The sequence below is a fragment of the Parasteatoda tepidariorum genome, chromosome 8, assembly GCF_043381705.1.
Source record: "Parasteatoda tepidariorum isolate YZ-2023 chromosome 8, CAS_Ptep_4.0, whole genome shotgun sequence".
Taxonomy (NCBI): Eukaryota; Metazoa; Arthropoda; class Arachnida; order Araneae; family Theridiidae; genus Parasteatoda; species Parasteatoda tepidariorum.
The window spans coordinates 62,297,741-62,313,582 of NC_092211.1; the positions used below are offsets into that span (position 1 = coordinate 62,297,741).

The 15,842-nt window shown below is 31.5% G+C and overlaps 1 protein-coding gene and 1 long non-coding RNA gene across 4 annotated transcripts in view; one reads left to right on the forward strand and one right to left on the reverse strand.

The window, feature by feature from the left end:
• Positions 1 to 15,842, forward strand: part of LOC139426209 (uncharacterized) — a 161,367-nt gene that overhangs the window by 142,864 nt on the left and 2,661 nt on the right. The window lies entirely within an intron of this gene.
• LOC107453302 (suppressor of lurcher protein 1) overlaps positions 1 to 15,842 on the reverse strand; it is a 1,038,548-nt gene that overhangs the window by 120,861 nt on the left and 901,845 nt on the right. The window lies entirely within an intron of this gene.

Sequence of the window (15,842 nt, forward strand, 5' to 3'; positions counted from 1 at the left end):
ATTTAATCTTTATCAAAAAATACCTTTTGTTAAATCATATTCAGTTCGTAAATACTTATAATAAACCATAATTGACCTCCTTTGTTAACCACAACATCTAGTAGTTAACTTTTGTTGAGACAAAAGTTGTTTAATGAACAGAATAAGGATAGTATTGTTTTACTTTTAATTACCTTTCTGAATGTTAGATGTATAGCTGTTGAATATTAAAAGATTTAAAACCAATTCAGTTTTTATTTCTAAACTACTAAAAATCTTTTGTGCTAACATAATTAGAATGATGTAATTTCCTTTCATTATCTTTTTTTTAAAACTAATCAAACTTCAAATGATTTAAACAATAATTTTTTTAAAAATAATTTCCACTTTTTACTTTAAGACGTTTATTCTCCTCTAAACAGAAATTTTAAAATCTAGATAATGAATTGTAAAGAAATTTAAATTATATTAAGCACAATCGCCTAACTAGAACTGCAACAATATGAGTTATTTTTTATACTTGGTGCGGTAATCAGAGTGATTTTCTTTTTCAAAAGTCATGCAAGTTTAATGGCATTAAAATGTTAATTCGTGTATTAAATTAATTCACGAATTGAATTATTTAAGTAATTAATTTACATTTATATTAATACTTTAATACTCATAAGGTACTTCTGTATTCATAGATGTCATTATTCATTTCTAAATTACGCGTCTTAAATTAATTAATTCCTTAGACATACTTCAAAGCAAATAATTAAAACTTGATTTCGACACGTTTTACTTTAAAAAAAAGTATATTCCGGGAAAAGAATTAAACATTGAGTTAAAAAAATATTGTTGTGAATAAATTACAATAAAAAATTATGGAAATTAAAAGAATCTCAGGGGAATGAATTATATCCTCAAAGCACGAGTACTTAAAATCTTATTTTGAATTCTGTTATCATCAAAATGTTAATGAGAGAGATTTTGTGCTGCGAGCGTGAAGATTCTATTTCGTAAATTGTTACGATTTATGTAACGTGTCATAGTGGATTCGGCTTGAATATTGTTTCAAAAAAGAAATGATATCAACATCTTATAAATAGTTTAATTACTTTAATAAAAGATTTAAAATTAATTTTACCAAGAAAGTATATTTAAACATTTTTAAAAGAGATCATTTAAGCTCTTTCAAGCTTTGCACCGTGAAAAATTTTGATCTCTCGCCCTTTTATAAATTAAATATTTATTAAAATAGCTCAAAATATTGTAAAATGAGCTTTTATTTTTCTCAAAGCTAATTTGAATTTGTATTTAAATTGTTTTAAAATGGATGGTAGATTTCGATATAAAATTTGAAAAAATATGCTGTTGTAAAGTTGCTGTTGTAAATTTGCATATCTAAAAAAGGGGACAACTAAAAATTAAGATTTTTCAGATGAATTCCAGTTCCATGACCTCTATTCTCAGAATTGAGGACGAAATTAAATAAAGCGACCCGACACTTGGGATGATTGGTGCCATGGCTATGACCAACAGTACCGACTTGACTAGTGATCCTAAATAGAGGAAAAATTGGAGGAGGAATTAAAATGACAACTCTTCCAAAATTAAGCTATGAAATTATAATAGTTGCTAAGCAAAACTGCAAATAATAGTTGCTAATCAAAACTGCAGTATGTAAATTACGGGCCCTGCAATTTAATGACGTCTTCTGCAATACGCAAAAAATTGTAATCTTGATCACAAGTTTGCAAATTTCGCTGTGCTTTCGAAATACGAAATTTGTGTTAACCAATTTGTAACAGTGGCCTCCAGGCATCATTTGTTCGAAGAACTGCAATGGAAGGTTCTCTTAGAAGGTTACAGAAGTTCGCAGATCGAAGGTGGAAGAAATTCGCATCCAGATGGTTCAACAAAAGACGGCTAAATGCTACTACGAGTGCCGATGACCAATATTTATTACTATGCGCTCAAAGGAATAGAATCACAACTCTGATTTAGCTCAGATCCTCTTTTAGTGCAGCCACCGGAAGATTGATGTGAACGTCGATTGTGAGTAGAAGGTTTCACGAATGTGGTTTGTTCGCTAGGCGACTAGACATTTGCGCTCTACTCTTTCACCCCATAGAGGGGAACGTTTGAGGTGGGCACAGCACCATGTCCACTGGACTGTTGAGCAGTGTAGAGCTGCTTTCTTCACAGATGAGTCCAGGTTTACTCTTCAAAGCAACACAAGTCATTGTGTGATCTGAAAAGAACCTTTAACCTAATATTATCCCTCAAACATCCGTGAAAGAGATGCATATCAAGGAAGCAGTGTCTCTGTGTTTGGTAGTATCTTTTTGGGTGGACATGCAGCCATGCATGCCATTCCACGTGAAACTGCGAATGCTCACGTGTATAGAGATGACATACTTGATGCTTATGTGCGCCCTTGTGATGTTTCAATAGATGATGATTTCGTGCTACAGGACGATAATGCAAAACCGCACAGGGATCGCATCTTGGATAATTAGATTCAGCAGCAAACAGTTCAGCGCAAGTCAACTCGATCATTAGAATTAAATCCTATCACGCTTGTTTGGGATGCTTAAGGAAAACTTGTAGCTACCCATGATCTTCCTAGACCCTAACCATGCTTGCAAGTGCTCTGTAAGAACACTTGCAGAAAATTGTAAGAAAACTGGCTCGCCGTTCCAACAAAACTGGCAGACTGCATAATTGAAAGCATACATCACTGTATGTTCTGTATTGAAGCTAGAGGTAATCATACTCAATACTGAAGGCACTTTTTCTATTCCTAACTAACACATCTAATTTATTCATTTCATACGCATGCTAATTTCCGTAACACTATAATGTTCCGGTTAATACTTTTTCTGTTATTTTATGTATTATTATGTGCAGTATAATGTGAGACAGTTTCTTTAAATTCTATGCGTAACTTTTTGAGTTATGGCGCTTTTTATAATTTTTCCGTAACTTATGATAACCAGATTCAATATAAAACCGGATGATAACCATATTTTGCCTAAAAAGATTTACCGAATCAGCGAGGAGCAGACAGATGTCGATAATGTTAGCAATAATCAGTAAAATTTTCTCCTTATTCCTATCATTTTTAGTTGAACAGAGTACTGGCTTATTATCTCTGCATTCCATTCTACATTCTTGCATATGAATACGATTCGTGCAAATGAGCGCGGTTCCTTTTACTTGTAGTTTCCAAGCATTTACACGAGCATGTAGGTGAACAGCATGTACTGAAAATGATCCTTATATGTAATGATTTTTTCCCAATTTCGGTTTTTCAGACGAACTTCATACCCTTATGAATGCCGTGACATTTCAACTTTAGCGCAGAACAACTAATGTTTGTCCTTTTTAACGAAGTTACGCAACCTTTTAGCAATTTGCTACATAACCCAATCGGTGGAAGCGAATACACACGAATAATTCTTGCGACTTGGAGTATTTAATGCAATTTATATTGTAGTCAAACATATACAATTATAAGTAATGTTTTTAGGAGCCTTTCTAGTTGAATTACGTAATTTCTTAACCACTATATAAGCGCTGCTTTTGTTTGAAATGTGAGGCTTTATAGGTTAAACCCCTCAGACAAGCAGTTTCAAACTCAATTATACGTCACAATAGGACCTCCAAGAAATAAAACAGCATTGCTTTTTTTGGAGAAATTTTTGAGAAAAATTAATCCAAATTTGAGACGCAGAAAAGCAAAGGAACGGCAAACCCCCAAGATCCAAGCCAGAGAACATGAGGCCTCTGTTATATAGCACCTCTACCATAGGTAATATTTTTTATTTACACTGTCGTCGGTGTTAGTCTATAACAGTACGTAACGGCCAATTGTCAATCACATTTTAAAGAAAGTTGCCTCATTTAGAATCCGGCGCGTTACCTTTTATTTTCGAGAAATTAAAAATTATTTTGACTCAACAAAATTTAATCACTAGCATATTTTTTTCTGAAATATTACAATATTATTTTCTATACAAAACTTATGAATGACAATAATGTTTTCTCTTTAATAGTTCCTAGTTCTTAACAATCCCAGTTCTTACTAAGAATTGGAGTTTTGCATCAAACGTTTGATAACGTAAAAATTAATCATAAAGTAAAAGTAGTATTATGTGTCTTAAAAACTTAAGCATACTATAAAAAGATTTGGGAAGGTCTCATGATAATAATGAGCAGCTAACGCGCTTAATTTATACCAGTAACCTTTCTGAAATACTAACAGAATTTGAAATGTAGTTCAGTTGTGTGTTTCTTGTGAAGCCATAAAGCTTGAGAGATTCGTAGCACGAGATTTATATCATTTAAAGAGCTGGATAATGATGAGTAGAGCTGTGGTGCTGCCTTTTACGTTTATTTCGGAGATTTGTGTAAATTCAAGCAAATAAATTAAATGAAATTCAAGTAATTAAATTATGAATAAATGTATCAAGAATATATAGAGGGGAAGTCTAATGCAAAAAAATCTTGCGTTTTTCAAGAATTTGATGGAAATTTGTAAAACAATTTGGAACTTTGTTAAAAATAGTGAGTAACATTACGAAATTTTTGGACAGTGTTATTCATTAGTAATACCAATGTGTAATTTATCAATATTAGCTTAAATCTATAAATAAAATTGGGAAAATTAAGCCTTTAATAGTAAAAAAGAACTGTTAAAAGTTATTTTTAAATCTACGGTTCTGATGTTTCTATCTTTATGAAAATTATTATACAAAATATTGAATAAAACAGAAATGAATGAAATATTTTGTTTATTTGTGCATGTAGCGTAATTAATTTTGCTTTTAAGACAGAAATATTTGTGATATTTGAAAAATGCAATAATGAAATATAAATAAATGTAACATTATTCTCTTTGAAAGTACATTAGCACTACACTATACGATAAAATTTATTGCTCTGATATTAAATTTTATTCTAGAACTTTTATTATTGTTTATGAAGTCAAATATAATGAAATATGAAATGAAAATAAATTGCTTCATTTCCATTAAAACTTGCAAAATTATGCAATTTAATAAATTATATAATGCACAAAATATTTGGATAATAAAAGAAAGACTTTGACTTCAAAAGAAAGATGACTTGATTATTATTATTGAGATTAAGAACAGAACGCAATTGTAAACAACATTCATTAGAAATTACGGCATTTTTTTAAACAATGCCAATTTAACCAAATAAAGGACTTACCTTTAATTAGCCAGATTTATTAATTAGCGTCATTGTTTGCTAAAACAGTTACAGAGTTCTATTTTAGAGTACATAAAATATTTATTCGAATGTTATATGCTTAATTAACTCAGCTTTCAAATGTCAGCGGTTGCAAGTTTGGTAAAAAAAATGCCGTAAGCTAATTCTCAAATCTAATTGTTTTCCTAGAAATAGTTTATTTATTTAATTTATCATAACTCCTGTTCAAACCTGGAAATAATTTAAACAATATAAGATATTTAATGAAGTTAAACTAGACTGCTTTTTTTATTTTGTATAAAATAGGAAATATTTTTAAGTAATGAGACAGAGTAATATTTATAGAAGTTCATAATATTTATAGAAGTTTTCTTAATCCAATATGTTTCAAATGACTTTATTTTTTAAAGACATTTTTTTATTATTACCGATATATAACCGACGTTGAATAACCGATTCAGATTTGAGTTTACGACTACCTATTTTCAACTCCGTAACATTGTAATTTTGAACCTAATTCAGAAGACAAGAGAACTCCTGGAACAAGTATTGGGAGAAATTTACTTTCGTGGAGGACTTTTTTATGGAACTAACCTGCATTTGGAGAGACATCACACGTAAACATCCCGCGATTAGCTTTGCGGCAAGAGGACTCAAACCCATGATCTATCTACCGCTGAGGATATTTTACGTCAGCACTGAGGTCAGTGCGAGTGAGCGCGGAATTCGGATCGACCAGCCATCACTGGGATTCGGGTCACCTCATTGAGAGGCGAGCTTTTTATCCCTTGAGCCACCACGACTCATATAAATAACAATAACAGAGGATGAATGTTTAATAAAAGTTCAGTTTAAGACTATTTTAAAAAAAAAGCGTAAAAAAAAGAAAAAACAAACAAACGTGCCCACGTTTTTGTACGCATAATTTTCAAATACATCTTATAGCAAATGATGCATTTTTGTTGATGTATTATATTTACTCAAAGATGTATTTTTGTAATCAAATTTAGGTCAGCAATCCTTACAATCAGACTCAAAATGCAGAATTTTTATTTGAAACAATGAAATTTTTATTTTAAAACAAATAATTTTAACGATTATAATTTGGAATATAGTGATTATAATTTAGAAAAATCAATCAGAATAACACTAAACCTTTATAGAAGGAACCCTCAGATTCTAGACCCTGAAATGAAATCAAAAATATATTTTTTTCTAGTTCCATTTTTTTTGTTGAAAAACTGGCAAAGATAGTCCATTTTTAGGTTTTATTAGTGAACGTAAACCTTTGATTAACTCCGACAAAAAGTGTTTTTTCCCTGAGTCTAGTAATTTTTCACTATATTTAAAAACATATACTATTTTTAAACTTCTTGACAAAAATATTTTTTTCCTAGCTCTATGATTTCTTTTTTAAGAAAACTGATAAAAATAGCTTACTTTAAGGTTTTATTGGAAATGTAAACCTTAGCATACTCAAACAAAAAGTAATTTTTTTCCGGAGTCTAGTAGTTTTTCACTATATTTAAAAATATGCATTGTTTAGCTTCTTTTTAAAAACTGGAAAAAGACCTACGTTTGCTTTTAGTATAATCAGCCCTTAAATTCTAGACTATGAAAATTTTTCAAATTATTTCAGTCTAGTTTTGTATGTAATCCCCCTATCATTTTTATTAAAATAACGCCAAACAATTCAAGAGTTTTAGTGCCAAGGTATAACTTATAAGTACTCATCTCTATTTATGCAGGGACATTTCACCTTTTTCTTTACGCTCAAATACTGTTTTATATCCTAACCTCAAGTTTCTTCTTTCGCCAAGAAAGGTAAAAGGCGAAACAAGGCCAATATTCTATAAAAAAAAAAATGAGGAAAAAGGTCTTTCTTTCAGAAGCGCCTTAAGCATCACCACCCCCCTTTTATTCATTTCCGTAAATCCACATCGGTGTTTGTCCAAAACTGTCAAAAACGACCCCACCAATAAAAAGGAGCGATATTTTTATAGCATTCGATAAGTGGATGCTCGGAGGTAAAGTAAAAAAAAAAGAGCAATGCGTGGTCTTACTTTTTCTTCACTTCAGTTCGGGATAGTGTTTGATATCGCATGCATAATGTAACACGAAAAAAGGGACCGTAGGTGGAAAAATTTACGAGAAATTTTTGCAGACCAGCGTCGACCCGAAAGTGAAAAAAAAAGTTAGAAAAAAAAAATTGGTATAAGTGCCGAAATAATTCAACGACAAACTTGATAAAGTTGGAGCTTGTTGTTCGATATTTCGAACATTTTTATGCGAATCGTTTGCTTTTTGGTTGTTTGTTCAGTAAAGTAAATAAATGTAAGTGTCATAAAAACTTCAAAAAATGAGTGCTTCCTCATATTATGCTCAAGGTATATGGGGAATATAGTTTTTTGTAGACTGTTTTTTTTCTCTCCCGTGTAGATCAAAGAAAATTGGTTTGGTCTGCGATGTTTCACTTGGCCGTGCAGATGCATTTTCCTTTTAGTTGATGGAACAATTGTGTTGCTGGGTAAATAGAAATAGGGTGGTCAATTTTCTGGAAATTAATTTAGGCTTTCAGTGGCGTGTTTGAAAGCAATTGTTTCAGATTTTTTTTTCAGAAATTCTTTCTGAAGATGAATTGACAATGTTTGCATGTTGAATTATAGCTCTGCTGCATGATTTATTGAAGCTACAATTTCTTTGCAAAATAAATATTTTTTTTCTTCAATAAATTGTAGCTTCTTTCTAGAAATGACCTGAAAATTGTATTTACATGTAAATTGCAGCTTCTACAGCATGGTTAGCTAAATATACGATTTCTTTGAGAAATAAATGTTATTTTTCTTTTTTTATTTATTTATTTATTTTTCTAGATCAAAGAGAATTAATTTGAGCGATGTTGTTTATTCTAGCCTTGCAGATGCTTTTTACTTTTAAATGATGAAACAATTGTGTAGCAAAGTAAATAGAAATAGGACGGTCATTTTCACTGAAAATTAATTTAGGCCTTCAGTGGTGTGTTTGAAAGTAATTTTTTCAGATTTTTTTTCAGAAATTCTTTCTAAAGTTGAAATGAAAATGTTATTTGTATGTTATATTATAGCATGGTTAAAGCAAAACAATTTGTTTTGAAGATTAAAGAGTATTTAATTGGTCGGTAATGCATCAGTTAACCGTGTAGATGTGTTTTGCCTTTTGTTTAGATGTTTTACGCTATAATAGTAATATATTAAATATTGCATCTATGTTACGGACTGCAGCACGTTATAATTCCTATTATATTGATAACGATACTTTTTGTGTAAAATTGATTACTTTATACTCGCTATCTCTCGCCGGCCTGGTGGCCGAGCGGTTAGCATGCCTGACTGCGAAGCCATAGGCTGCGGATTCGAATCCCGCTCTGGGCATGGATGTTTCTCTCTCTCTTTGTGCTGTCTTCTGTTGCTGTGTGAATGTGGCCCACCCTATAAACAGGTTTGTGGCAGTGTGGCGTGGGCAATGTTGCTCGCCTCCGTGACTTTGGTTCACAGGTGCCCACTGGGTAACGCGAAATGAGCAACAATTCTGGCAAAGTATAGGCAAAGATTCAAATTCAGTGCCTGCCATTGGGGGGAAAAATACTCGCTATCTCGATTAGAGTAATGATATTTTACTTTGACGAACTAATTGTTTTGTATTTGATTTTTAATTTTAAAATAATATTTTATTTTTACAATTTTTTTTATATAAACATGAAATTTCACAGTAAAACATTTTAAATCATTTTCTATTGCAATTTTTGAATTCTACTCATTTTTTCGCATTCAAGTTTAACAAAAACTAATATTATCTTATATAATATAATTCATTTCAGATGTAAATTTGTGTGTAACATTTCTCTAGGCTTTAAATAATTTTTGCGAGAAATTTTAAGATTGAATGAAATCAAATTTTAAGCTAATCTTGTTTATTTATTTTATCTGGAGGACGTCGATAACAAAAATGCGGAAAAAAAATTGATCCCGCAATTACTGTGCGGACTGCTGTGCGGAGCCTGTTACTGAGAAAAAGAATTCTTTATATCGAGTCCATTTTTTAAAATTAAAACTAACGCTTCAACAAGGATTGCTCGAAGGCTGGACTTGTACTTAGTTTAGTTTATCTCAATGCTTGATCCAGTCTTGTTTTCTGGATTGGGTTCGAAATTACAAGGCTACGGAGATCAACATTGATTGTCTTAAACTCAGAATTGGACCATTTGCTGATTATAAAATTAAATCAAGTACCTTAATTATGGACAGCATTTTATTTGAAACATGTTTTGATAATTAAGTCATTGCTTTTTTTTAATTCTATGCTGTTCAATGTTACTGTATAAAGAGTCCCTTTCATAATTGTTATGACCTCATTAAATCCTTTTGATTTCATTCATCTCCGGCATTCACTGTCTTTTAAAAATGTCAACTCATTTATACCATTTTTTGACAAAAAAAAATTAAAATTTTTTAATTGAGAGGAGCCGGCATAAGAAAAGGATAGAACAGAACCTTTTGCCAGAGATTATCCTCACAGGAGAAAGCGGGGGCTATTATCTGCCGGGGTTTCATTCAGAGAAGGGCTACAGAAAGGACAGGGGCGGCGCCTATTGAATGGGACCCTATTACCCAAGACGGAGATATCCGAACTAATCAGAAATCCCATCATTACCATATTTCTTCCTTCCAATTAGTATTCGGCAGATGTTGAAATTTCTCTTTCGTTTCGCCGGAGCTTGAGGAACAGATCTGGCTTCTGCAGAGCTTTCAAAGGGTCGGCCGAATGAGGGGCCATTATTCTGACGGAATAGGGGGACCTTTGGAGGAAAGGGTGTCTTGGAATAGGTGGTGTATAAAATCCACTCTACATTGACATATGAAGGATCGGACTCAGAATGAGAGATCTTTAGGCTTAAAGCTTCATTTATATTCCGGTAATTGAAATCCTTTCATAAGTAGCATTATTTTCTTCTTTAATACGACTTTTTTTTAATGCATTGTTACTGCAGTTGGGATTATATTTTCTGCATAATTAAAATTCGTTGATTGTTTCTTATAATTGAAATAATTAGGGCTTAGAGAAATAAGGTTTAAGAGCAGGAATATTAAACGCATGCAATGTTCTTTTGCGTTCGTCTACCAAAAATTTTACTATTAATTAGTTGACAATCACTGTTTTAGTTTTGTTGATGACAGTGGAGGAAGTCTTAGGAAGAGCTCCAATAACTTGAAAAACGTTAGTAGCCAGTGAGAATTTCTGATTACCAGTAAAATTATATGCATTTTCCCCATTTCTTGTTTTTTTATATCCATGCATGAAAATCAAACACTTCATTTGGATTGCTTATTCCAGTTGAATGAATTATTTATTAAAATATAATAAGCAAAAATCTTTTGAAATAACAAAAATCTATGTGTAATTTCAATGTGTTATGTTTTTAGAATTAAATGCAATATATTTTCTGAGAATTTTTGATTATGCATAATAAGGTCCATTATTATAGTTTCTTTTTACTCAAATTTATGAATTAGGAGTCCGAGAGATCAGAGTCTGCGAGATCTGAAGAATTTCGAAGGGAATATCCAAAATCACGAACCTTGCGCAGAAATCACGTAATTGCTGTGAATAAATTTTATTATTTTGCTGAAGTAAAAGTGAACCAAACGCGATTTTATATTTTTAGTACGAAATTAAAAACTCACGGAAAATTCAAACCACGCATTAAAGATATCATCTTTCAATGGGCTGATTTTGCGCTGACTTCATTATAAATCCATGTGGTTTTTCAGTACTTACTGTTACAGATTTCTGCATGATTTTCTGATATCCCGATATTTTTATCAGGATATTATCACGACAAATGAATTTCGAATCGCTTATTTGCTTATAACTATAGTAATTTTGTTAGAAAAGGCAGGTTTTTAACTCAAAAATTGTAAATTTTGGATTTTTTTTACTGATTTATACAATATACAGTATAAAACATTTTGTGGAATAAGATATCGGTTAAATAAAAATGCTGCCAGGTTATGCCAGGTGGTTATGCTGCCAGGTCTACACACCGTTGCCGAAATTATCAATGACCGTTTTGCATATATGGCAGATTGATTACTAAAACCAGGAAATTGCATAACCTGGAAGTGAATTAAAACTTCTCAAAAAATGTCTCAACAATAAAGGAATTTTCCATGCAAGTAGTAATCTTGATAGAAAACATTGGTTTTGAATTAAAAATAGTGTAAATTTTGGATTTTTTTCCCATTAATTTATAAAATATTCAGTATAAAGAGCGATGTGTGGAATATGATGTCTCTTAAATAGTTTTTTCTATTTTGTTGACTGATCTACCACTTTCAAAAATTATTAATGACCATTTTGCGCAAATTTGGCTGACTGATCGCAAAAAAAAGGCAATTGCATAACCTGGAAACGACTTCACATTGCTGAAGAATTTCTCAACAATGAAAACAAATTGTGCTTCTGCTTACGGCAATTGCAATGATGAACTTTCAGATGCACTCCTGTTTTTTTTTGTCTGTTTAGTTGACACTATTTTATAGCACGAATTAAGCAAAGTTCATGTTGTTGTTGTTTATTTACGTCGCACTAGAGCTGCACAATGGGTTATTGGCGACGGTCTGGGAAACATACCTGAGGATGATCCGAAGACATGCCATCACAATTTTGATCCTCTACGGAGGGGATGGCACACCGCTTCGGTAGCCCGACGACCTGCACGCGAAGTCGAGCACTTTACGGTAGAACAGCTTAACGAGGACCAATACCGCACACCCTCGGTCCCTATGCAGGCTGATCCGAGTGGTCACCCACTCGCACACTGACCGCAGCCAGTGATGCTTGACTTCGGTGGTCTGCTGGGAACCGTGTCTTGACGATCAGTCCACTGCGGGACTTAAGCAAAGTTCAAATTTGGCGTTAATTTTTGATCGATCTCAATACTTTGAAATAATTTTCTCAATACTTATATGCTTAGAATATGTAGAATTTAGGTCTTTATCAGCTGATTAGGCACAAATCCTGATAAATATTTTTTGGTGGAAATTTTAGGACAACGAAAAATGAATTAGGACCAAAAAAAAAAAAAAAAAAANCATAATTAAAAAAAAAAAAACCCAAAGCGAAACAGAAAAATTATACGTATAATAAATGTTTCTTTTTTATTTTAGCACAGGTCGAAATTCTTTAGTAACTTCTCCCTTGACACTGCCTAACTGAAAAGTATCAGAAATTATGTAATGTTATTCTTTCTTAAACACATAACCGGTTTTTTCATCTTTTGTAGGTTGCAACTAGATTTGGAATATTATTTCAGTTTTCAAAGCAGTTTCTGGTTCTTAAACATTGAATGTATACGCAAAGGAATCTCCCAAAACGTTTAAAAAACAATATTAATACAAAAATGTTTTTTTTGAAATTTTTTTCTAGTACAGTTCTAAAAAATCCATTTTTTATTAGTAAAAATGACAATTCGAGTTCCAGTATCTTTCCTATCACGTTTCGGTTCTATATAAAATCTCAAAAAGTATTTTATATTAAAAAGGAAGCGGAAACTCGTGAAGACGTCATCATCGAAAATTGAACCTGAGAAATGAAATTATCCGAACTGTCTATAGATTTGAAGTTTCGATTTGCAGTGTCATCAGCCGAACTGTTTGTAGCAATTTCCCTTCTTTCATTTTAGTTTAAACTGTAAAAGACACAAAGAAAGTTTCGTTACAGGTTTGAGAATTTGAGTTGCTTTCCTCGGAAAGTAAGTAAAACACAAATCTTATTTTGGAGAAACTACTAACCAGTTTTGAAAAGCAATGGTTTTCTAAAGATTTGAAATAGAAAAGATTTTTTATTATTTTTTTGTGCTTCGATCCAAATTAAAGTACATCGATTAAAAATCTAACTTCAATAATTAAACCATACAGAAAAATATAAAGATCAAACTTCAATTAAAATACAGAGGTAAAAGAGTATACTCAATTATTAAAATACCAAATAGAATAAGGATGTAACTTGAATAATTAATATAAATTGAATAATAATCTAACTTTAACAATTAAAATATACTGAGTTAGATAAAAATCAGTTTTAACAATAAAGGTACCCGACTATCTTTTCTTAGCCAATTTTGGCTAAAATATCATTTTTCTATTTGCTATATAAAACTTTTTTTTTTCAAAAGTGCTTGAGTTTAGTTTTTACGTCAAATAGAACGGAATTTACCTTCAACAAGCAGTTAAAAACAACATTCAACAGCTTTCTAGTAGCTTTGTAAAACCATGCAAGCAAAACTTTAAGACATAGTTTGTCTATAGTAAGAACTCCCCTATTCATTCTTCTGGACCGTAGCGGTGACTATTGCTGTGAGGTATAACTATTTCAAGTAGGGGTGTGGGTCACTGTTTAGGACAGGTTTCGGCTCGGGTAGCCGAGAGAAAGGGAACCTTTTTCTTCTGTCAATTGTGTTAGCCCTAGAGTGAAAAGAAATGAGTGTTCGAGTCACAAACATAGTTTAAAGCATTCGATTCACTTTTTTCTTAATCTTTTCACTTTTCAAAAGTTTCTCAAAGAATTTATATTTCTTGGTAAGTTTTTATTTCTATTTCATATACTTTTTTTTCTTCTCCGGCATAGATAACATGAACTCTTTCTATCTCGAGTAAGAATTTTATCGCATTTTAAAATTAAATTTAAGAAACTTAAGCCTTTCACTTTTACCAGAAAATTCAACTAATAAAAAAAAGTTAACTGCTTTAAATAAATGTGTAAATTTAGAAATAAATCCATCTGAAAATCAATGACCATTCACAATAAATAGCGTAAATAGTGAGAAATTAGCATGAAATTAAAAGTAACAGAAAAATAAAACTTCCATTATTCCGGCCGCAACATGGGGTCTTTCATATTATGGTCATATTAATATCTTTGGACAGACAATCTTGTTTAAAATAAGTGGACGCTATTAAGCAAAGCTAAAATCTTTGATTTTCAAAAAACGTCAAATGTAGATAATTTAATTGTTCTTTGCATTGCTTGATCCTAAAAGTAAATAATTGGCAACTTAAATAGCAAAATTAAGTTTTGCGACTATTAACAATGCACACTGTTAGAAATTTCTCTGAAAAAATTATTAAATGACAGTTAATTCAATTGTTACTTTAGCATAATCAAGCAAAACAATCAAATAACCATAAAAAAAGATGAAATTCAAACTATTAACTATGAGAAAAATCGTTTATTAACTGTTTTCGCCTGATACGGTTAAAGGACAGTATCAGGTGAACCCTGAGAATCTTAAAGCACCATCCAGGCCACTTAGTTCCTTGCAGCTGGGTTCGTAATATAGCCGAGATTGCTAATCTGTTTATCTCATAACCGACAGAACTGGGGTTCGTGTCCTTGAGGTGATCAAATATTTCCTTCAACACATGAAGAGTTTCCAGTGTCCTGCACTCCCCAATCTGTGACTCTAGACTATTAAAACACTGTCATTCTAGCATAGATGGTGTCACAACCAACCGTAAATGCCCATTGTCAAATGAAATTCCTAACTTCATTATCCAGTTAATTTTTATGGTTTTGATACCATGCTAGTTGTAAATGGTTAAAAAACTGTAAAGATAAAAAAAACTTCTTTAACATAAACTTTATGGTTAATTGAACTGACAGATTGCTTCAGCATATTTTACCGTAATTTTAGATTGAAAATTCTAACAGTGTGTTTTGAAATTGACATAAAACTAATCAACTAAATTAAATCTCATACTCGTTTTATTTTCATTAACAGCATTATTTCTTAAAAAAAAACTTCTTTATAAAAATGCACAAAATATTGCTAGTTTCATCATAATAATTCTGCTCTAAAAGACTATTTCAATAAGCATAATTACTGTTTTTTTTAATACTTATCAGAAAAAAAAACCACAACTTCGTTATCTTTTTTTTTCCTTCTCGAATTTTTTATAATTAACCAGGAAAAAGAGGCTGAAATATTTTATTTGATAAGAAGAATAAATAATTTTCTTTTCTAATATATGAAAAAGAAAACAAAACTGAAATACACATTGATTGCGCGAGAAAGAATAAGAGTAATTAAATTTAAAAATAATATTTATTAAAATATATTTTTAAATACCATACATTAATTAAAGAATCAGAAGAAAATGTGTTCATGTTTTAAACACTTACATTGAACCATCGATATTTTTATTAAAATATAACTAAATACATATTACAATTGGGAACAAGATTATTTGAAAAATGTTCTTCAGATGCATCGTTAAAAAGCTATTCAAAAAATTTCTTGTATTGAAGAGAATACTATGTTTTATAATAATTTTTACTCTGAACAGTATTCCACTAATAGATGGTTGTAGTTTTAGTTCATTTACGTCACACTAGAGCTGCACAATGGGCTATTAGCGACGGTCTGGGAAACATGCCTGAGGATGATGATCCGAAGACATGCCATCACAATTTTGAGCCTCTGCAGAAGGGATGGCACCCCCGCTTCGGTAGCCCGACGACCTGCACGCGAAGTCGAGCATTTTGCCTTGGATCAGGCTGCGTAGGCACCGAGAATGCGCTGCATTGGTCCTCGTTAAACTGTT